This window comes from Dendropsophus ebraccatus, chromosome 9 (assembly GCF_027789765.1).
Source record: "Dendropsophus ebraccatus isolate aDenEbr1 chromosome 9, aDenEbr1.pat, whole genome shotgun sequence".
Classification (NCBI taxonomy): Eukaryota; Metazoa; Chordata; class Amphibia; order Anura; family Hylidae; genus Dendropsophus; species Dendropsophus ebraccatus.
Window position 1 is genome coordinate 45,312,013 of NC_091462.1, and position 24,259 is coordinate 45,336,271.

The window sequence follows — 24,259 nt, forward strand, 5'->3', positions numbered from 1 at the left end:
GAAAGAAAAAATGAATTGAACTGTGTTTACTGATATCATATATCTGGGAGTACTAACTGGGAGTGAAAGTAAGAACTGTGTAAGAACTGTGTCTTCATAACCTCCACAGGAACTTTTACGGTTGGACTAATACTTGGATGGAGGATGGAAGATGGGATAAGGAACTAACTGTTTAACATTCTATTGATTAGGGGTCCTTCCCAGGTGTTAAGAGGGAAGAAAACCAAACTGAGCAGTGTTCATTGATTTTGCTGTGGGGTGTCGGGGTGGTATTATTCTGCGGTTTTTTTGTTTGTTTTTTTTTGTTTTTTTTTCTTCCCTAGCATCCTAAAACAGCAAGATAGCAAAATAGGAGTAGAGTGGTGGAGACTGGAGACATAGTGGATGGGACCCAAGGCAAAAAAGCAAAGTCCAGCGAAATTGAACTCTAGAATAGATAATTATTTTGGATCCCCCAACATGTCTGGTAAAGGGCGAGTAGGAGGTAAGGGGGGGGTTGGAGGGGGACAGGATAGGAGAGAGAGTGGTGGGGTGGGAGAGAAGAGTCCACAGGAGCAACCTAGCTGGCTCGGAGAGATCCTCAATGCAATAAAAAAATGTGACGGTTCCATTGTAGATCTTGGCTCCCAGATAGGGGGTATCAGCGCGGAGATTTCCATCCTGAGAAATGACGTGTCGAACATCAGGGAAAGGTTTACAGAGGTGGAATCTAGAGTGAGCACTTTAGAGGATGAGATGAGTGTGGTCAAGAAGCAAGTAGAGACTGTGCTCAAAGAAAACCAGAGTTTGAGGAGCAAAATGGTGGAAATGGAGGACAGGGACAGAAGATGCAATGTGAGAATTGTCGGGATGCCGGAGGGGGTGGAGGGGAAGGACATGGTAGATTTCATACACAAATGGTTCTTGGAAATCTTGGGGAAAGAGAATCTGTCTAATGTTTTTTGTGTGGAAAGGGCTCATAGGGTACCTGCTAAACCCTACCCCCCGGGGAGCAGACCGAGATCCATAATAGTAAAATTGTTGTGCTTCAGGGATAGGGAGAAAGTCCTCAGGAGGGGAAGAGAAATAGGGGAACTGAGGTATAACAATGTAAAAATCTTCTTATTCCCTGATTATGCAGCAGAGACGCAGAAAAAGAGGTACTCTTTCCAAGAGATAAAGAGGAGATTACAGGGGAAAAAAATAAAGTATGCCCTGATGTTCCCCGCGCGTCTTAGGGTAATACACGAGGAGAAAGTTATGTTCTTCAATACCCCTGAGGAGGCTGCACAATGGATGGACGGGAAGGGTCTATAAGAGTAATGGATTTGATAATAATGATAATAGCCGGTACTTAGCGGAAAAAGAGTGCTCAAGTTGAGAAACCCAGGGAGGGAATCTGTCTGGAGTTGGAATGGGGGGGGGGGGAGGGGGGACTTGGGAGAGGGAGGGGAAGAGTGGGGGGGGGAGGAGGGGGCCTGCCAGGGTTTTCCTTTTTTTTTTTTTTTCTTTCCCCCCTTAGATGGTTAGAATTTTAGTATGGAATATTAGGGGGCTTTCTGACAGACTCAAAAGACTGTCGGTGATGAATGTCCTAAAAAATTTTCTCCCCTGTATTGTAGGTTTGCTTGAAACCCATTTAGTAAAAGAGTCAATGAGTGTCCTTAGTAAAAGCTGGTGGTCAAACCAATATCATTCGGTTTTTTCTAATTACGCAAGAGGGGTGTCTGTTTTAGTGTATAAAAGTATAAATTGGAAATTATTTGACTGTAAGAATGACTCCGAAGGAAGATTTGTATTCTTGCATTGTAAGCTAGACAATATGATCTGTATTTTAGCCTTTGTTTATATTCCTCCCCCATTTAAGCCCAAGGTGTTGGAAGAGTTATTTGATTACAGTAAGAATAAAGATCCCTGCCCCATTTTGGTAGTTGGGGACCTGAATATAGTAATGGACGAACAGAAAGACAGGTTACGGTTAGCTGGTCTCAGGGGAGACATTCGGAACTCTCCTTTGGGTTGTATCTTGAAAGAGTTAGGGTTAAGGGACTTATGGAGAGAAAGAAACCCAGAACTAAGCACTTTTTCTTGTTGGAATAAAACGGCACGGACTATGTCCAGAATAGATATGGGTTTGGTTAATGATACTATGGCACAGAAAGTAAGGAAGATAGAATATTGGCACAGATGTATTTCGGATCATGCACCGTTAGTAGTAGAATTTACAGAATAGTAGAGTAAAAATTTCACGGAATATAAGAATTAATCCACATTGGTTACATATAATAGAGGATATTAAAAAATTAGAAAGGGAGTTTGGGGAATTATGGGATATAAATTATAATACGGCTAAGGGGGGAGTAGTATGGGACACAATTAAAGCTTTAATGAGAGGGAAGTATTATGGGGTGATTTGTACGTTAAAAAAGAAATTTAGAGAAAAAGAAAGAGATTTAGTGGGTAAAATTAAAAAAGTAGAAGAAGAAATTAAAATTGCACCATCACTTCAGCTGGAGAATATGCTTAGGGAAAGGGAAGGAGAGTTAGAAAAGTACCTGGGAGATAAGGCTAAAAATAAGGTGGAGTTCATGAGGTCTAGATACCTCGTGGGGTCAGGGAAACCTAATAAAGGGCTAATGGCATTGGTTAGTAATCAGAAGGATAAGAAAAACATAGAAGCTATAAGAACTGGATCAGGGAGGATTATTAATGACCCCGTGGAGTTGAATGGTGAATTTAAAAAATATTATGAAAAACTCTATACATCGGAAAGTAGCTACAACAAACAAGAATTGGTAGATTTTTTAAGAGGAATAGAGTTTCCCAAGATTAATACTCAGCAGAGAGATATATTAGACGCCCTTCTTTCCCTGGAGAAGTTGAAGGTCGCTTTGGCTTCCATAGTGGGGGATTCTGCACCGGGTAGGGATGGGCTACCTTATGAGCTATATAGAGTGCATAAAGAACTGTTGCTACCCCGCCTTCACAAGATATTAGTAGAGGCAGTGGAAGAGAAGGTGCTACCATCATCTATGGAAGAGGCTTCTATGATTTTGCTTCTTAAACCTGGAAAAGATCATTTGGAGGTTGAATCATATAGGCCAATTTCGCTATTAAATAGTGATGCAAAACTTTTTTCAAAGGTGCTGGCACTGAGATTAGGGAAAGTTATAGGTAGAATAATTCACGAAGATCAATGTGGGTTCATTCCTGGGCGAATGGCGAAACACTGCATTAGGCGCTTATTCGTAAACATACAGTTGGCGGGGAGGGAGGGCCCCCACTCCGTCCTGTCTTTGGATGCAACAAAGGCATTTGACAGGATGGAGTGGGAGTACCTGTGGGAAGTGTTAAGATGTTTTGGGGTCGGAGAGAAATTTATAGGGATGGTGCAGTTGTTGTATAAAAACCCGAAGGCATCAGTAATGACGGGGGATATTCATTCGGATATGTTTAGGCTTAGCAGGGGAACTAGGCAGGGGTGTCCTCTCTCCCCTCTACTCTTCGCCCTTGGAGTAGAACCACTTGCAATTATGGTCAGGTCTGATCATCAGATAGAAGGATTTGGGGCGAGGGGTGGAGGGGACAGGATATCCCTGTATGCAGATGATTTGTTGTTTTTCTTAAAAAACCCTTTGGTGGCGGTCCCTAGAGTTATAGAATTAGTGGAGGAAATGGGGAAATTCTCAGGACTTTTAATAAACTGGTCCAAGTCTATCTTAATGCCTTTGAGTAACAAGCAGGAGGTGTCTTTTCCGGCTTTATCTAATGTAGAAGAGGGGGCAAGTTTTAGATACCTGGGAATACAGGTATCGAGAAATCTGGGCCAGTTTAATGAAAAAAAATCTAGGAGCCACCATAGATATAATGGAGAAAAAGGTGAGAGTATGGGGGAGATTGATGATTTCCAAAGCAGACAAAATAGTTTTGATTAAGACTATCTTGTTACCGAAGCTCTTGTATGTATTTGGTGCCACACCTACTTGGGTGGAGAACAAATATTTTAAAAGAATAAGGGTCTTGTTAAATGCATTAATATGGGGAAGGAAAAGAGTGAGAATCAAATTGGAGAACTTGTGTTGCCCGATGACAAGAGGGGGGTTGGGGGTACCAGATATGGAGAAGTACTATTTAGCCTCGCAAATATGTTGGTTGGCTAGGTGGAAACAGGACAGTTTTTTTGTGTACCTGAGTAACAAGATTGGGGATGGACATTGGGATATCTTTCAAATTTTGGAGACAGGAGCCTTGGGGAAGAAAGTATGGAGTAAAATGGCAATGGTTAAGACCTTAGTTAAAACTTGGGAATGGGTAAAAAGAGTCTTAAATAATCAGGGAATATTGGATTTTGCCCCATTATGGTTAAATAATGAGTTAGGGGAATTGGAGAAATTGGGAGTAGCAAGAGTTTTGGAGGAAGCAGGGCTGAAAACAGTTAAAGATATGATGGTGGGAAATAGTATTAAGAGTTGGGATACTGTAAAGGTAGAATATAAGTTAGAAGATAGACATTGGTTCTATTATGTTAGATGTAGGAGAGCTTTAGCAGCAAGTTTAGAATACAGTAAGCTGAAAGTATATAGCCCAAGTTCATTAATTGTAAAATTGAGGAGCGGTTTGATTAGAAGGAAAGAAATCAAAATTATATACTCGCTTCTTCCAATGGAAGAACAGGGGGGGATTAAAAGTAAGGAAAAATGGGAATTAGCAATTGGGGAGATAGAGGAAGATAGATGGGAAAAAGTATTGAGAAGTATTAAGGAAGTCTCGGGGGTGGGTAATTACAGAATCATCCAATTTAATATAATACATCAACTATATTATTCCCCAAGGTTGTTATATAGAATAGGGAAATGGAAGGATAGTAAGTGTCCGAGATGTGGTAGTAGCGAGGCAGATTTTGTGCATATGCTTTGGGCCTGTACGTCCCTACAGGAATATTAGGATCAGGTACACAAAAAAATTGAAGAAAGGTTAAAGGTGAAATTCGAGCTGGACCCTCTTATGGCAGTTCTTGGTGACACTACAAATGTTAATGCAAGAAAAAAGAGTAAAAAGTTGGCTCAGAGAATGTTTTTCTATGCTAGATTAATTATAATCAGACAATGGATGGCTCCCGTTGCACCAAATTGTATGAAATGGGAAAGGTGTTATGAGAAGTCAGAAGGAGAAGGGGGGTAGCTGGTTGGGCTGTAAGGGGGACGCTGGCAGGTCGAGGGGGGGGGGGGGGAGGGCGGGAATACGGGAAAAGGGTTTTTTGTTTTTTTGGGGGGTATATTGTACAGTAATATGTATGTATTTATGAAAAATGTTGTTAAGATGTTAAAATGTTTTTTATGGGAAAAATAAATAAAGAGATTATATAATAAAAAAAAAAATGCAGAACGAAAAAAAAAAAAAAAAAGAAGAGAGTCAATGGAACAGGATATTAGAAAATGTAAAGAATGCGTAAACAAATATAAACCATCATATGATACAGTTTAACATAGTTAGAAGAGCATATTATACCCCAGATTTCCCATTTAAAATTAAAAAGCAAAGACATGTTGGAGTGTATTAGATGTGGAAGGGAACAAGCGGGATGATTGCATCTGATGTGGTCATGCTAGCAATTACAGGGATATTGGGAGAGTGTACTGAAGGAAATAAGAAGAAAGCACAGGCATAAAAGGTCCATTCTCTCCCTCAATGTGTTTGTTGGGGGAAGATCTGCAATATGTTGGGATTAAGAATAGAAAAAAAATTGCTCTCATGATTGTTTATAGCAAGATTGCAAATTGTAAAAAAGTGGATGTCACCAATTCCACCTATATTCCAGGAATGGAAAAAATGTTGTGAATTTGTTTGAGAAATATGTAAACTAAGCTTTTTTTCCCTTTTTTCTTTGATTCTCTCTAAGCCTGTCAGCGACGGGGGGCATGAGGGTTAGGTAAGGAAGAAATAAAAGAAGGTAGCATTGGCATAAGGCAGTAAATATATTATGCTGCATATTTTATTTTCTTGTATCAAAATTTTGGATTGTAAAATAATGCTATAGAATGTAACGGTGGGGGGCACACTAGTCTCTGGGTATTTAGTTAAAATAAGGTAGTAAGGAAGTGGGGATAATAAGTGGTGTAGGATTGGTGGAAAGGTCTCCCCTCCTTGGGGTAGGTGTATAGTGGAAAGGTATAGTAAACAAGGATTTGTTTTGTATGTCTAACAGAAATAAGGTTGGGGGTACACTGATAAAGTACACTGATAAAGTAGTTTTTAATTAAGAAGAAGAAAACAAACCTAACGTTAAACCTGTGTTGGGTGTGACCGGCTCTATTGCTTTGGGGCCTGGTGAGTGGAGGTATTGAGGCAAGGACCGGTAAGGTGGTTTTGAGCTTGCATAATAAATGTGGGACAAATCACCGGAGTGTTTGGTGTGATAAGAAAAGAACCTCTGGGGAGGTAAAGGTTGGGAGAGCTGCCTGGACTCCAGAGAGGTGTGGGTAATGAAGTGCATAGATGAGGATGTGATGCAGGTTTTGATGATGTTGGGGTAAACTACGTACCTATGGGGGGATGCTTACCTTTTTCACCACCTATGTACTTGGGGAATGCCACCTACCTACTGAGAGAAGCTCCACTTACCTTCTTTGGAGAAACATTCTCTGTGGGGGCCTACCTGTCTACTTAGTATGTGCCTACTGAAGGAACTACATAACTACCAACTAACTCCATCTCACATTAGGTGGCAGACCTTACCAGGAGATGACAGAGCAGCGCCTGCTGAAGACAATGTGGGAGCGGGAGATGTGAGTATGTAATTGTGCAAGGGAGGTAATCTCTTATAGGGGGTGGTGTGGGCACAGTATATTACACTACCATTCAAAAGTTTGGGGTCACATTGAAATGTCCTTATTTTTTAGGGAAAAGCACTGTACTTTTCAATGAAGATAACTTTAAACTAGTCCTTACTTTAAACAAATACACTCTATACATTGCTAATGTGGTAAATGACTATTCTAGCTGCAAATGTCTGGTTTTTGGTGCAATATCTACATAGGTGTATAGAGGCCCATTTCCAGCAACTATCACTCCAGTGTTCTAATGGTACAATGTGTTTGCTCATTGGCTCAGAAGGCTAATTGATGATTAGAAAACCCTTGTGCAATCATGTTTACACATCTGAAAACAGTCTAGCTCGTTACAGAAGCTACAAAACTGACCTTCCTTTGAGCAGATTGTGTTTCTGCAGCATCACATTTGTGGGGTCAATTAAACGCTCAAAATGGCCAGAAAAAGAGAACTTTCATCTGAAACTCGACAGTCTATTCTTGTTCTTAGAAATGAAGGCTATTCCATGCGAGAAATTGCTAAGAAATTGAAGATTTCCTACAACGGTGTGTACTACTCCCTTCAGAGGACAGCACAAACAGGCTCTAACCAGAGTAGAAAAAGAAGTGGGAGGCCGCGTTGCACAACTAAGCAAGAAGATAAGCACATTAGAGTCTCTAGTTTAAGAAACAGACGCCTCACAGGTCCCCAACTGGCCTCTTCATTACATAGTACCCGCAAAACACCAGTGTCAACATCTAAAGTGAAGAGGATTTTGGCCTTCAGGGCAGAGTGGCAAAGAAAAAGCCATATCTGAGACTGGCCAATAAAAGAAAAAGATTAAGATGGGCAAAAGAACACAGACATTGGACAGAGGAAGACTGGAAAAAAGTGTTGTGGACGGATGAATCCAAGTTTGAGGTGTTTGGATCACAAAGAAGAACGTTTGTGAGACGCAGAACAAATAAAAAGATACTGGAAGAATGCCTGACGCCATCTGTTAAGCATGGTGGAGGTAATGTGATGGTCTGGGCTTGAATTGGTGCTGGTAAGGTGGGAGATTTGTACAGGGTAAAAGGGATTCTGAATAAGGAAGGCTATCACTCAATTTTTGCAACGCCATGCCATACCCAGCGCTTGATTGGAGCCAATTTCATCCTACAACAGGACAATGACCCTAAACACATCTCCAAATTGTGCAAGAACTAATTACAGCAGAAGCAGGCAGCTGGTATTCTATCGGTAATGGAGTGGCCAGTGCGGTCACCAGATCTGAACCCCATTGAGCTGTTGTGGGAGCCGCTCGACCGTATGGTACACCAGAAGTGCCCATCCAACCAATCCAACTTGTGGGAGCTGCTTCTAGAAGCGTGGGGTGCAATTTCTCCAGCTTACCTCAACAAATTAATAGCTAGAATGCCAAAGGTGTCTTCTTCTTCTTCTTCGCGCACACTTCTTCTTCTTCTTCTTCTTCTTCTTCACGCACACTTCTTCTTCTTCGCGCACACTTCTTCTTCTTCTTCTTCTTCGCGCACACTTCTTCTTCTTCTTCTTCTTCGCGCACACTTCTTCTTCTTCTTCTTCGCGCACACTTCTTCTTCTTCTTGCACACTTCTTCTTCTTCTTCTTCGCGCACACTTCTTCTTCTTCTCGCACACTTCTTCGCGCACACTTCTTCTTCTTCTTCTCGCACACTTCTTCTCGCACACTTCTTCTTCTTCTTCTTCTTCTTCGCGCACACTTCTTCTTCTTCTTCTTCTTCTCGCACACTTCTTCGCGCACACTTCTTCTTCTTCTTCTTCGTGCACACTTCTTCTTCGCGCATTCTTCTTCTTCTTCTTCTTCTCGCACACTTCTTCACGCACACTTCTTCTTCTTCGCGCACACTTCTTCTTCTTCTTCGCGCACACTTCTTCTTTTTCTTCTTCTTCTTCTTCGCGCACACTTCTTCTTTTTCTTCTTCTTCTTCTTCGCGCACACTTCTTCTTCTTCTTCTTCTTCTTCTTCTTCTTCTTCTTCTTCTTCGCGCACACTTCTTCTTCTTCTTCTTCTTCTTCTTCTTCGCGCACACTTCTTCTTCTTCTTCTTCGCGCACACTTCTTCTTCTTCTTCTTCTTGCACACTTCTTCTTCTTCTTCGCGCACACTTCTTCTTCTTCTTCTTCTTCTTCTTCTTCGCGCACTCTTCTTCTTCTTCTTCTTCTTCGCGCACTCTTCTTCTTCTTCTTCTTCGCGCACTCTTCTTCTTCTTCTTTTTCTTCGCGCACACTTCTTCTTCTTCTTCTTCTTGCACACTTCTTCTTCTTCTTCGCGCACACTTCTTCTTTTTCTTCTTCGCGCACACTTCTTCTTCTTCTTCGCGCACACTTCTTCTTCTTCTTCTTCTTCTTCTCCTTCGCGCACTCTTCTTCGCGCACACTTCTTCTTCTTCTTCGCGCACACTTCTTCGCGCACACTTCTTCTTCTTCTTCTTCGCGCACACTTCTTCTTCTTCGCGCACACTTCTTCTTCTTCTTCTTCTTCTTCTTCTTCTTCTTCTTCTTCTTCGCGCACACTTCTTCTTCTTCTTCTTCTTCTTCGCGCACACTTCTTCTTCTTCTTCTTCTTCTTCTTCTTCGCGCACTCTTCGCGCACTCTTCTTCTTCTTCTTTTTCTTCGCGCACACTTCTTCTTCTTCTTCTTGCACACTTCTTCTTCTTCTTCTTCGCGCACTCTTCTTCTTCTTCTTCTTCTTCGCGCACTCTTCTTCTTCTTCTTCTTCTTTTTCTTCGCGCACACTTCTTCTTCTTCTTCTTCTTGCACACTTCTTCTTCTTCTTCTTCTTCTTCTTCGCGCACACTTCTTCTTTTTCTTCTTCGCGCACACTTCTTCTTCTTCTTCGCGCACACTTCTTCTTCTTCTTCTTCTTCTCCTTCGCGCACTCTTCTTCGCGCACACTTCTTCTTCTTCTTCGCGCACACTTCTTCGCGCACACTTCTTCTTCTTCTTCTTCGCGCACACTTCTTCTTCTTCGCGCACACTTCTTCTTCTTCTTCTTCTTCTTCTTCGCGCACACTTCTTCTTCTTCTTCTTCTTCGCGCACACTTCTTCTTCTTCTTCTTTGCGCACACTTCTTCTTCTTCTTCTTCTTCGCGCACAGACTCCGTTCAAACTGCGTTTCGAAGCCGTGTGTGGTGTGCTATCTATTTTTTGTTTCGATCTGCTGCTGAACTCTCCAACTGTCCCTACCTACATGCCTCTAACGGCCCTAGGCAGCCATGGAAAACCACAAAGACATTCCCTGTACTAGAAATGTGCACACAGACAGACACAACAAGACAGACAAACAAACAAACAAAATATAGGATGGTCAAACAAGCAAGGTCAGAACCAAATGGGCAGCATAATACAGAATCAACTAACAATCAGATAGTTAAAAGTCAAGCCAGAGGTCAGGTAATGAAGTCGAGCAAGCAGAGGGAGTTAGGACAGGGATCGCAGGAATAGGCAGGGGAAGCTAGGACCAGGGTATGAAACCTAATAACCAGCGCTGGGAGACTGCCTCAGCTTTCTTTTATGCTGACCAAGAGCCCGGTCTGGATCCCCAATGGACCGGCGCTCTAATCTTCCAGGTTCCAGATAGGCAGAGAAACCAGTCAGTCTAAAGACCCACTCAGCTGCATAAATCAAGTCCAGCAGTGATTAGCTTAACTCCTGCAATGGCAGGAAGCTGAGAATCAAGCAGGTGTGGCACACAAAATTTTAAACAGGCCCAGTTCACACCAGGTTACTGCAAATTCCTTACAATAGCGCTTGTATTTTTTTTAACCTAAAGACCCACATAGGCCACTATTTGTACTTTATGTGAATAGAAAAGAAGGATACAATGGCGCGGCATGTGAAGGTCAATAAAACAATAACTTATAGATGAAAACTTTGCTCATGCACGCTCCCTGTTAGGCATATCTCTAATGTGCAATATTCTAGTGTAAGAACTCAACCTAACAGTACTGTTAGGAAGAGGGGTGTACAGCGAGTGCACTACTTGGTTGGCACCAAGAACCAGCAAATATGAGTAATAGAAGTAGTAGGCTCTCTAGCGTAACTCCCCTTAAATTATCCAAGTTAATATGTATAGTCTTAGATATATATCATTTCTGATTATATCATAAATGATTGATTATAAGTCAGAATTGTACACAATTCTGACTTATTATAATCAATCCTTTATGATATAATCAGAAACGATATATATATCTAAGACTATACATATTAACTTGGATAATTTAAGGGGAGTTACGCTAGAGAGCCTACTACTTCTATATCTCTCATGTGCGCATATACTTATATATAGCAGGGCCGCTGCCGGCCAACCTTTCAATCCCCAGATGGGTAATCGGTGCAATGTAGAACTTCAGCAAGTGAAAGGAAAAAAGTGGTGGATTCCTATTGGCGCCAAACCCTCATTTAAAAACCAGCCAGGTGTCTTCAACGTCCCAGAGAGATGGCTCACGGCTTCTGGAGTCAAATCCCACTTTTATTGGTATGCTACACATTTCAAGGGTGAGAATCCCCTCTTCATCAGGCAAGATATGGCTACTTATCTGCACATATTTATATCAAAAAGACAATGAATGACCTGGAACAGGAAGGCTGGCCATGGGTGTCATGATGACATCATCAGAATCACCTTATCCTGTCAGGTGGGAGATACCTTAGATACACATGTTTAAAAACATAATATACATGAAATCCACATCTACATACAAAAAAGACTGCCGCTCAAGTTGAAAGACATTCGGCATCTCGATTACCAAAACAAATGCAACCCTGCCGCATCCACCATGATGCAGGAAGATCACTGCCAAATTCCCCAGCTTGAACCAAACTGCAGTAACAGAGTAAATGGTAAATATTCTGACTTTAGTGTTTGTAAGCTCCCTGGATGTGAGTTCAATTCCATAGGGGTAACCATTAATATCTGCTTCCATATATTTTTGTGTACAAACTATAATTAAAATAAATACATAACCCACTTTAACATAACCCCTGAGGGCTCAATGAAATTACCGAGCTGATATTCTGAGCAGGGTAATACTATTATTACCCCAAATAACAAACAATAATGACTAATAATATTAAGGTTCCACAACATTAAAGTGGGTTAAGTTGGGGAAGTGGCCCTGTTACAAAAACACTTCCAATATAATAGTTTTCAGCTACAAACTCCATCCATTCATTTATCGTCCCACTGGCCAACTCGTTACACTAGGATGATAATAGTGAGATCTATCTGTTTTCTGTTGATACAGTCATTGAGGGGCTGTGACACATTAGGCTACAAATGTTATTGGTTTGATTATGATTGAAAGGAATTCCTGTCCCTATGCTCGCTCATTGTAAAAGTTTTTATAGTATAAGTTAAGTATAGGGGGTATGAACCCAGGCTACTACAATTATAGCTACGTCACTCTAAGGCAGTGATGGCTAACCTTGACACTCCAGCTGTTGCAAAACTACAATTCCCATCATGCCTGAACAACCAAAGATATGTTTTTGGCTGCCCAAGCATGATGGGAGTTGAAGTTTTCCAACAGCTGGAGTGTCAAGGTTAGCTATCAGTGCTCTAAGGGGTGAGCCACACACCACACATTGGCTGAGGGGAAAGATCTACATTGGCTGGTTTTTAAATGAGGGTTTGGCACCAATAGGAATCCACCACTTTTTTTCTTTCACTTGCTGAAGTTCCACTATTTGTACTTTGCAACAACAGACTTCATTTTTCCATAAAATATGCTGCAAAACTGGAAAAAAGTATTTGTGCAGTGAAATTGAAAAAAAAAAGTATTTTTTTTTATTTGGGGTGGTTTTGTGTTTACACCATTCACCCTTTGGTAAAACTAACATGTTAGCTATGTTCCTCATGTACAATTACAATGATATGCAACTTGCATAACTTTTGTTTTATTTGACAGCTCTTAAAAATTTGTGCTTGTTGGATGCACCCGGGCGTGCTTCCTCTGATGTCCCAGTTACATTCCAGAGGTGTTTGCATCATTTTCTGAGGTGTCATTATAAACTTGATGACCTCAAAGTGGTCGAATTTAGGTGTCCAAGAAACGAGCATGCAACTCCCATTAACTTTAATGGGATTCAATATTTGACCGAATTTTCAAGAATTACGGAGTATTCTAATTGAATTATGAGCCTTCGAGCATTTTACTACTCGCTTATGACTAAATATTATTATTTACTAAAACTCCTATCATGGCCTCCTCAGTACAGTTATCCTGAACTGGCTGCCATTATTACAGCGACAAGTGGTTAAGGGGCCCAGCAGGCCCTCTAACATGTGGGCCCCTTAACCATGACGATTGCTGGACTCCTATTGCTACACTACTGGCCCCTATAGGAAACTCACCAAGAACAAGAGCTAAAGTGTTGTGCCCCAGTACAGGTATGCCACTAAGTTCTGTATTCGACCTGTTCAAAGGTAACTCTTGTTAAGTTTTGCAGTCTAGGATGATAGATGCCAGGTTGGCGATACCAGACCTGACCAGTACCACCATAGCCCCCATCCCCTTGGAAAAGACACCAGATTTACTGGCAAGTCTGAACGGGAGGAAGGAAACAAAAAATATAAAAACAAAAAAATTGTTTTTTCTTTCCCCCTGCTCCCTGGTGCTGCCCCCCTGCAATGTGCTGCCCTAGGCACCGGACCACGGGTGCCTAATGGTAAATACGGCCCTGTGGAGGAGCTGTCCCTGCACTCAGACTGGATGCCAGAATTAGGTTTGTTTGTTGGGGCAATGCAGGGGGCTTTATTACTAAAGGGACATATCACAGGGACCATTATTACTATGGGGGCACTGCAAAGGAGGCCATTATTATTGTCGAGGGCACAGCAAAAGGGACATCATTACTATGGGGACACAGCACAGGAGACATTATGACTATGGAGACACAACATGGAGACATTATTACTCTATGGACATGGCACAGTGGCCATTATTACTATATGGGGGCACAGCACAGGGGGCATTATTACTATGGAGGGCATAGCACAGCGGGTATTATTACTATGGGGGTACAGCACAGGAGGCATTAATACTATGGGGACTCAGGGAACATTATTACTATGGGGCACAGCACAAGGGACATTTTTAAGAAGGAAACACAGCACAAGGAGCCATTATTACTATTGAGGGCACATCAAAGGGGACATTATTACTAAGGAGACACAGCAGGGGGCAATTATTACTATGTGGGCACAACACAGGGGGCATTATTAATAGAGAGGCACAGCATGGGGGCATTATTACTATGGAGACATGGTGTCATCATTACTATAAGGGCACAGCAAAGGGGTCATTATTACTATGTAGGCATAACAGTGGACACTATTACTATGGGTGCACAGCACAAAAAACATTATTACTTTGAGGACACAGCATGGAGGCATTATTACTATAGGGACATGGGGCATTATTACTATGGAGACAATGCACAGGGAACATTATTACCATGGGGGCACAACACAGGGGCATTATTACTATGGGGACACAGAATAGGGGAATTATTACTATGGGGACACAGGGAACATTATTACTATGGAGGTGCAGCAGAGTGGGAACTATTACTATGAAGATACAGGGGCATTATTACTATAGGGGCACAGCACATGGGACATTATTATCATGGGGCACCGCACAGGGGGTATTATTAGTACAGAAGCACAGTAAGGGGGTATTATTACTATTGAGGAACAGCTGTGGACATTACTACTATGGGGGCACAGCACAGGGGTCATTATTACTATGGGGACATAGCACAGGGGGCAATATTACTATGGGGAAACAGTGCAGTTGGCCTTATTACTATGGGGCACATCAGGGGGCATTATTACTATGGGGACATAGCACATGGGGCAACATTACTATGCGTACACAGGGGGCAATATTACTATGGGGCACAGCAGGGGCATTATTACTTTTGGGGACACAGTACAGGGGGCATTATTACTATGTGGGTACAGTACAGGGGGCACTATTACTATGGGGGCAAAGCAGGGCACATTATCACTATGGGGGCACAGCCAAGGGGACATTATTACTATGGGGACACAGCAGGAGGAGACATTACTATGGGGCACAGCACAGGGGGCATTATTTCTATGGGGGAACAGCACACGGGGCATTATTACTATATGGAGGCACAGCACAGGGGACATTATTGCTATAGGGGACACAGCAGTGGATCCTACATACAGGGGGCAACCCACATACCTACTCACTTTACAGCACATGACACCAAAAAGCAGAATTACTACTATTTGTGACCTTATTAGTGGGGAAAGGGACAGAAGTTGCTAGAAAAGTGCAAAGCCTAAGATGTTTGTCTGGCAGGTTCTGAAGAGATGAATTGTGGCTGGAAAGAAATCATCATGAATGACTGGGCCTGATGGAGAGGAAAAGGGGAATGACATCTCGGATCAAAGATGACATCACCTGTGAGTCACTGTATGACTTTTTTTTTATTTTGTTGAACATTATTTTGTAGGGACGCCCCAAGGTAAAAAAAAAAAAAAAACACAGGAGAAAAGAATAGTGAAAGGGTAGGGGGTGGGAAACATTAGTAGTATAAAGAAAACATTACATGTGAGGTGAGACAAGGGACCATAGAAAGGAAGATATATAAACAAAAATGCTGCACCATTTTATAGCTGTTCACTTTATGGGAAAATTTGTTTGAATTCTGGAGTTTTGCAGCATTTTTGGACATTTACATAAGTTGACACCATTGGATCCTGGTGCAGCTGTTGGCACCAATTCACGTCAAGGAAGAGGGGGCCCAAGTTGACTTCTTGCACCGGGCCCAGGAGACAATAGCTACGCCCCTGGTGGTTGGTGTAAATAGCAAGACACAAACAGAAAAAGTTCCTGCTGCAGCTTATAGCCGGCCTGGCCCAGGGCAAGAGCTCTTGTCAACAGCCTTAGTTTACAGATTTTTCAACTGTCACCTGGGTTCAACCTTGCATACGCCAGGGATGCCTCTAAAAAGTTAAGACTAACCAGAACAGGATTAGTCAGCAGGGGAGCAAGTACTCCATTGATTCTAGCTCGGCCTTCTCTGGAACCTTGAAGAATTAGCTTCGCCCAGTCGTGCAAACCTGGGACTTGTGCTACCAAATCTGACACTTGCTGGACTTGTTTGGCATAAGAACGTCTTCTTCTCTATCTTTCCTAAACGTGAGGACAAAGTTTTCCTCTTTCTACTTTAGTTTAGCCTACACACTATCTCGGCAGAGTACTTTACTAATTAGGTAAGGTCCCCAAGTTATCCAAGTTAAGCAACACTTCTACTTCCTACTACCACTTACTACCTCAAGCACTACCAATACCTGTACTTGCACCTACTAAAAGTATTAACTGTATTGCAGTGAAGACATTAAGTAAAGGTTATCTCCTGTTTAAGTGCTGGAGTTTGGGCTCATTTCTCTCTGGCGCACCTGCACCTGAATCCAGACTTGTGCTACCCTTACAAAGCCCAGTGTGTCTGGGGGTGGGTATCACCACTCCTGGCCACCATGACAACTGCCCAAGTAAAACACCAGTAGCCCACCAGCTGATACCACCTAGCAACCCTGGGCTAAGGCAGAAGGACTTTTGATTATGTCACAGTTATGTGATTAGTTACATGACTGGTAGAAGTGCTTAGGAAAAAAAGTGACTATGTCACATAATATAATGCAAGAAATAAATTAATAAAATACAAAAAATAAATTACATCTTTAGGCCATGTTCACACACTGTATTTTGGCATTGAACAACGTCCGTTGTTGCAGGTTGCAACAACGGCCGTTGTTTAACCCTTTGAGGACCAGGCCCAAAATGACCCAGTGGACTGCGCAAATTTTGATCATAGTGTTTTCGTTTTTCCCTCCTCCCCTTATAAGAGCTCTAGCACTCTCAGTTTTCTATCTACAACCCATGTAAGTGCTTGTTTTTTACAGGAATAGTTGTACTGTGTAATGGCGTCATTCATTTTACCATAACATGTATGATGGAATTCCAAAATTATTATTTATGAAGATATAAATAGGTGAAATCGTAAAAAAGAATGCAATATGGTAACGTTTGGGGGGTTCCTGTGTCTACGTAATGCACTATATGGTAACAGCGACATGATACTATTATTCTATAGGTCAGCCCGAACACAACCATATGCAAGTTGCACAGATTCTCTTATGTTATATATATATTTTTTTTATGAAATGCTTTTTTTTGGCAATTAAATATTAATAAAATGGGCCTATTGTGACGCTTATAACGGTTTTATTTTTTTCACCTATGGGGCTGTGTGGGGTGTAATTTTTTCAGCCATGATCTCTAGTTTTTACTAATACCATATTTGTGAAGATCGGACGTTTTTGATCACTTTTTATTGATTTAAATATATAATGTAACATAATGTAACATAATGTAACGCTTGTTATATTTTAATAGATCGGACAATTACGCATGCTACGGTATATTATATGTTTATCTATTTATTTATTTTTATATGTTTTATTTATATAATAGGATAGGGGGGTTATTTCAACTTTTATTGGGGGAGGGGCTTTGGGGTAGTGTAATAGTGTTTTGAACTTTTTTTTTTTTTTACACATTTGAAGTCCCTTTGGGGGACTTTTACATACATTACTTTGATTTGTACACTGATCATTGCTATGCCATAGGCATAGCATTGATCAGTGTTATCGGCGATCTGCTCATTGAGCCTGCCTGTGCAGGCTCAGTGTAGCAGATCGCCGATCGGACCGCACGGAGGCAGGTGAGAGACCTCCGGCAGTCCGTTTTACCGATCGGGAGCACCGCAGTCACACTGCGGGGGTCCCGATCGGTAAGTGACAGGGGACTCCCCCTGTCACTTACACTTAAACGCTGCGGTCGCGCCGCGATCTCGGCGTTTAAGGGGTTAATGACACGCGGCAGTACGATCGCTGCAGCATGTCATTACCGGTGAGGTCCCGGCTGCTCACTGCAGCCGGCCCCCACCTGCTATGAAGCGCGCTCCGCTCCGGAGCGCGCTTCATGGAGGGAGAAACACCCAGGACGTACAGTTACGTCATGGGTCGTCTGGGGACAGACTTCCATGACGTAACCCTACGTCCAGGGTCGTCTAGGGGTTAATGACATAGATCAATTACATTACAGTGTATGGAATCACGGCTGTAAACACACCGTATACACTACGGCAGTGGTTCTCTGTGGCCGAACAAAATAACTGACAGGTCTCTTTTGTGCGGCCGCTATTCAGTGAATAGAAGCCGCACAAGATAATCTGTACTTACAGTGTAAAGTACGGCTCCCTGACGTATTTTACATTGTGGGCTATGACAAATTGGAGCGCAGACATGCCCGAATGTGCCCACATTCCAATTACAATAAAGTGACATGTGGTGTCCCACCACGGGTGTTTCTTGTACTACACCTGTCGCAAAAGCCCTTCACTTAAAAGTAGGGTGGTGATGAAGGTATTTATTGGTTTCACCACCAGATGTCAGTGTTTTGTATGTAGACTCTTGTATGTTGCACAGCTGTAGTGATCAAAGGGTTACTGCTCTTCCTGTATTGATTCATTTATTTTCCAATGGAGATACCTCTTTCTCTTCTGCCTATCCCTATGCTTCTATCTCTTTTCACACCTTCTTCTCCACCACTCTCAGGGGCTTTTACACACCCTTGTAGGAAGTAGTTACTTGGTGGGAGGAAGTGTAGGTGCAGTTTCCCTTTGATTCTTGTAGGAGGAGGCAGGGCGGCCATTAGGAATTTCGGGGCTCCCCCTTCCCCATTAACAAAAAAATATGGAACGTATCTTTGACTCAGAGCCAGCCTTTGGGGGTTGCAGAGGGTGCATCATGCCAGCCAGCTGGCGGGCTCCAGCAGAAAAACAGCACATTTAACGAAGTGTGCTGTTTGTCTGCCGGAGCACCCCTGGACGCCCTCCTCACACAGGGTTTAGTTCCCTTCCCTCTACTGTGCGGCATCGGCAAAGTAGCATGACATCACCGGGCGCCGACACTGCACAACGCGCTCCTGATAGGCTTGACGTGCGCCTTGGCCAGCCGCAGCTCCTGTTTTCCCCTGTGCTCTAGTAAGAACTCAGGAGGGAAAGAGGAGGGGGAAGGGGTCACCCTATAGTCTCCTCACTAGTGTTGATCGAACTGTGCGAGAAAAGTTAGGTTCGAGTCAACATCTCGATTTACTCGAACCGAACATTTTACTGTTTGTTAAAGTTAGCGTTCGAGTTCGAGATAGCGTTCGAGCGCCTTTTTGCCAGCCAATCAGTGCAGAGCACATAGAAGTGTCAGAAACATCATTGCTGAGGTGTAGGGGTCTCATTGGCTGCAAAAATCACATGACCATCTAATATAAAAGTCACTGTGCTGCGTTCCGGATGCCATTTTCTGCTCACTCACTCTGCTGGATAAAGTGCTCTCTCAGTGTCTCATTGTTTCATTGCATGCTGCCATTTCAATTAGTCAGATAGGTAGTGAGATTAGTTAGATAGGAAGTGAGATTAGTGGGGTGTTTAGCAAGGTTAAACTAGCATTTTCGCAACAAGCATTTTCCTGTCCATAGACAGCATTGCAGTCACAGCAATAATTAGCTTTGGTATTGCAGGCTGCATATTGTATTTTCCAATTTATACATAGTGCCTAAAAGTGTATTTTGGTCTGCTCACATCTGTTATACAGTAATTAAATGTACATCTGATTTGTGTACGAGCATTTGTTTAGTGATTACTGCTGTTTTGCTATTAGCTCAGAAACTTCCTCTGTCCGTCACCAAAAATACAAAATACTTCATCTGTTATACAGTAATTAAACATACACCTGATTTGTGTATGTGGATTTGTTCAGTGATTACAGCGGTACTCCTTATCAGCTGACATAAGTTCTTTGTCCGTCATAAAAAGTTACGGAATACTTCACATTTGTTATACCCAGTAATTAATTGTACATCTGATTTGTGTATGTGGATCAGCTGACATATGTTCTCTGTCCGTTGTCAAGTATTCTGTATTTTTTGTTATATGTTATACCCAGGAATTAAAGGGAACCAATCAGCCCGTTTGGGCTGATATGGTTCCCTTGAGCATTGTATAAAGCACCTGGCACGTACCGGCCGCGGCCGCAGCAGGTGCTTTAACCCCTTAGTGACCGCCGTGAATATGCGTATTCACTGCATATTCACGGCGGCCACTAATGGGCTTTATTTCGATGCGTACGCCTTTTAACGGCGGGCGCATCGGAATAAATTATCGCCCGGCGGCGGCTGCAGGACGGGTGATCAGCGGTCAGTGTGACCGCTCACACCCTCCTGTAACTGCCCGGAGCGGAGTATTTTCCGCTCCAGGCAGTTTAACCCGTTAAATGCCGCTGTCAAACCATGACAGTGGCATCTAATGGGTCCCGGTGGATCCCGGACGGCGCCGCAGGTCCACTTACGTGATCGCAATGTCCCGCGGCGCAGTCTGGGGTCCCGATGTCTCTATGGTGATCCCGGGGTCCTAATGAAGGTCCCCGGGGTCACCATGGAGATGCCTGATGCTGACAGGGGTGGCTGTGGCTATTGCCTGTCAGCATGAAGTATGATACAATACATTGCAGTACATCAGGTACTGCAATGTATTGTATCAGTGATCAAAGAATTTAACACTAGTGTACAGTAATGTACACTAGTGTAAAAGTAAAAAAAAGTGAAAAAAAAGTGTGCACTAAACACAGTCCCCCCCAGCCCCCCCCCCAATAATAAAGATGCATTACATTCCCTATACCCAATAAAACGTGACATAAAAGTGATCAAAAACACAAATCCTATACATATTTGGTATTGCCACGTCCATAAGGACCCAATCTATAAAACTATATCAATAATTATATCGCACGACACACGCTGTAAAAAAAAAAATAAAAAAACTGTACCAGAATAGCTGTATTTTATCAATCCACTTTAGAAAATACGTCATAAAAGAGATCAAAAAGTCATATACATATAAAACTTGGTATCAATAGAAACTAAAGGTCTTCCCGCAAAAAATAAGACCAAAACCAGCTCTGTCGCGCAAAAGATGAGAACGCTATGGATCTTGCAATGCGGCAACAGTTTTTGTGGGTTTTTGCTAGGAAGATAGTTTCTATTGCGCCAAAGTGATAATAGTTAAAAAAAACCTACACAAATGTGGTATCGCCGTAACCGTTATGACCCAGAGAATACATGTATTATGTTATTAGTGACCGCCACGGATTTTTACGGCAATCACTGATTCTCTATTCTGCTGCCATCAGCTCTTTATGGCGATGGTGCAGAATAGTGCAGCGGCGCCGGTAATGCCCGCAGCCCCCTCCTCTCAGCTACCAGAGGTAGCTGAGGGATTGGGGCAGAGTGTGGGGTCAGTCCCGGAAAGTCCCCTCACCGGCGATCGCCGTTATTACCAGTATAACGGCGGCCACCGGTAACAGACATTGCCAGCGCAGCTGAAAGCTTTCATCTCTTCTCACCGTGAATCCACAGTGAGAGGAGATGAGAACATGTCCCCCCCTGTCCCCAGAATTAACCCTAGTGACCTGGTCACTGACCCTCCCCTCCCAGGGTGGCCATCTGATCCAAGATGGCCACCGCCATCTCTGTGAACGGACTCAGTGATGGATTCCTAAAAATGATCTAAGCTTCATTCTCTCCACCACCGGAGGTGGCGGAGAGCATGGGGCAATGATCGGTGACCACTCGGTGTGCTCCCAGTACAAGTGATCAGCGGTATATACTATATACCACTGATCGCTTGTTCCAAATGGTGCCGGCACTTTTTTACGCCTGTCACCAAAGTCAAGTGCCCTGGATTACCCGTAACCACCCTAGATTACTTGTAACCACCCCAGATTACCTGTAACCACCCCAGATTGCCCGTCACGACCCCAGATTGCCCGTCACGACCCCAGATTGCCCTTAACCACCCCAGATTGCCCGTATCCACCTCAGATTGCCTGTAATCTCCCCAGATTGTCCGTAATCTCCCCAGATTGCCCGTATCCACCCCAGATTGCCCATAACCATCCCAGACAGACCATAACCATCCCAGACAGACCATAACCACCCCAGATTGCCAGACACTACCCCAGATTGCCAGACACTACCCCAGATTGCCAGACACTACCCCAGATTGCCAGACACTACCCCAGATTGCCAGACACTACCCCAGATTGCCAGACACTACCCCAGATTGCCAGACACTACCCCAGATTACCAGACACTACCCCAGATTGCCCGTAATCTCACCAGATTGCCCGTAATCTCCCCAGATTGCCCGTATCCCCCCCAGATAGCCCATAACCATTCCAGACAGCCTGTAACACCACAGATTGCCCGTAACCACCCCAGATTGCCACAGACTGCCTGTAACTACCCCAAATTGCCTGTAACCACCCCAGATTGCTCGCAACCAGCCCAGATTGCCCGTCACCACCCCAGATTTCCCGTCACCACCCCAGATTGCCCGTTGCAACCCCAGATAGTCAGTGAACACCCCCAGATTGCCCGTCACCACCTCAGATAGCTAGTGAACACCCCCAGATTGCCCATCACCACCCCAGATAGCCAGTAACCACCCCTAGATAGCCAGTAAACACCCCAAGATTGCCCATAACCACCCAATATAGCCAGTAAACACCCCATAACCACCCCATACAGTCAGTAAACATCCCCAGATTGCCCGTAACCACCCCAGATTGACCGTAACCACCCCAGATTGGCACAGACTGCTCGTAACCACCCCAGATTGCCCATAACCCCACCAGATTGCCTGTTGCCACCTCAGATAGCCAGTAAACACCTCAAGATTGTCCATTACCACCCCAGATAACCAGTAAAAACCCACATATTGCCTGTAACTAAAATGACACTCCTTCTCTTCTGAGCCCTGCTGTGTGCCCATACAGTGGTTTATGCCCACATATGGGGTACCATTGTACTCAGGAGAACCTCCGTTACAAATTTTGGGGTGCTTTTTCTCCCCTGTTTCTAGTAAAATTGAGACATTTCAAACCAAACAAACATGTTATTGGAAAAATTATATTTTTTTCATTTTTACGGTCTAGTTTTGAATACTTTCCTCCAATACCTGTGGGGTCAAAATGCTCACCACACCCCAAGATGAATTCCTTGAGGGGTGTACTTTCCAAAATGGGGTGACTTTTTTTTTGGGGGGGGGGGGGGGTTCTATTCTGTAGACATTACAGGGGCACTGCAAACGCACCTGGCTCTCAGAAACTTCTTCAGAAAAATCATGCACTGAAAATGCTAATTGGTGCTCCCTTCCTTCTGAGGCCCGCTGTGTGCCCACACAGTGGTTTATTCCCACATATGGGGTACCGTTCTACTCAGGAGTACCTGCGTTACATATATTGGGGTGAGTTTTGTCCCCTGTTTCTCGTGAAATTGAGAAATTTCAAACTAAACAAACATGTTATTGGAAAAATTGGAATTTTTGATTTTTACTGTCTTCTTTTGAATACTTTCCTCTAATACCTGTGGGGTCAAAATGGTCACCACACCCCAAGATGTATTCTTTGAGGGGTGCACTTTCCTAAATGGGGTGACTTTTGGAGGGGGATTATTCTGCTGACAATACAGGGGCACTGCAAACGCACCTGGCGCTCAGAAACTTCTTCAGCAAAATCTGAACTGGAAATGTTAATTGGCGCTCCTTCCCTTCTGAGCCCCGCTGTGTGCCCACACAGTGGTTTATGCCCACATATGGGGTACCGTTCTACTCAGGAGTACCTGCGTTACATATATTGGGGTGAGTTTTGTCCCCTGTTCCTCGTGAAATTGAGAAATTTCAAACCAAACAAACATGTTATTGGAAAAATTGTATTTTTTCATTTTTACTGTTTTCTTTTGAATACTTTCCTCTAATACCTGTGGGGTCAAAATGGTCACCACACACCAAGATGAATTCTTTGAGGGGTGCACTTTCCTAAATGGGGTGGTTTTTGGAGGGGGGTTATTCTGCTGACACTACAGGGGCACTGCAAACGCACCTGGCGCTCAGAAACTTCTTCAGCAAAATCTGAACTGGAAATGCTAATTGGCACTCCTTCCCTTCTGAGCCCCTCTGTGTGCCCACACAGTGGTTTATGCCCACATATGGGGTACCGTTCTACTCAGGAGAACCTGTGTTATATATATTCGGGTGAGTTTTTCCCCTGTTCCTCGTGAAATTGAGACATTTCAAACTAAACAAACATATTATTGAAAAAATTCTATTTTTTCATTTTTACTGTCTTCTTTTGAATACTTTCCTCTAATACCTGTGGGGTCAAAATGGTCACCACACCCCAAGATGTATTCTTTGAGGGGTGTACTTTCCAAAATGGGGTGACTTTTTGGGGGGTTCTATTCTGCTGACACTACAGGGGCACTGCAAACGCA

General features: G+C 43.2%; 1 protein-coding gene across 1 annotated transcript in view; it reads right to left on the reverse strand.

The window, feature by feature from the left end:
- The window catches only part of LOC138800937 (putative methyltransferase DDB_G0268948), a 46,574-nt gene that overhangs the window by 9,774 nt on the left and 12,541 nt on the right, over positions 1–24,259 (reverse strand). The gene's annotated exons all lie outside the window — the stretch shown is intronic.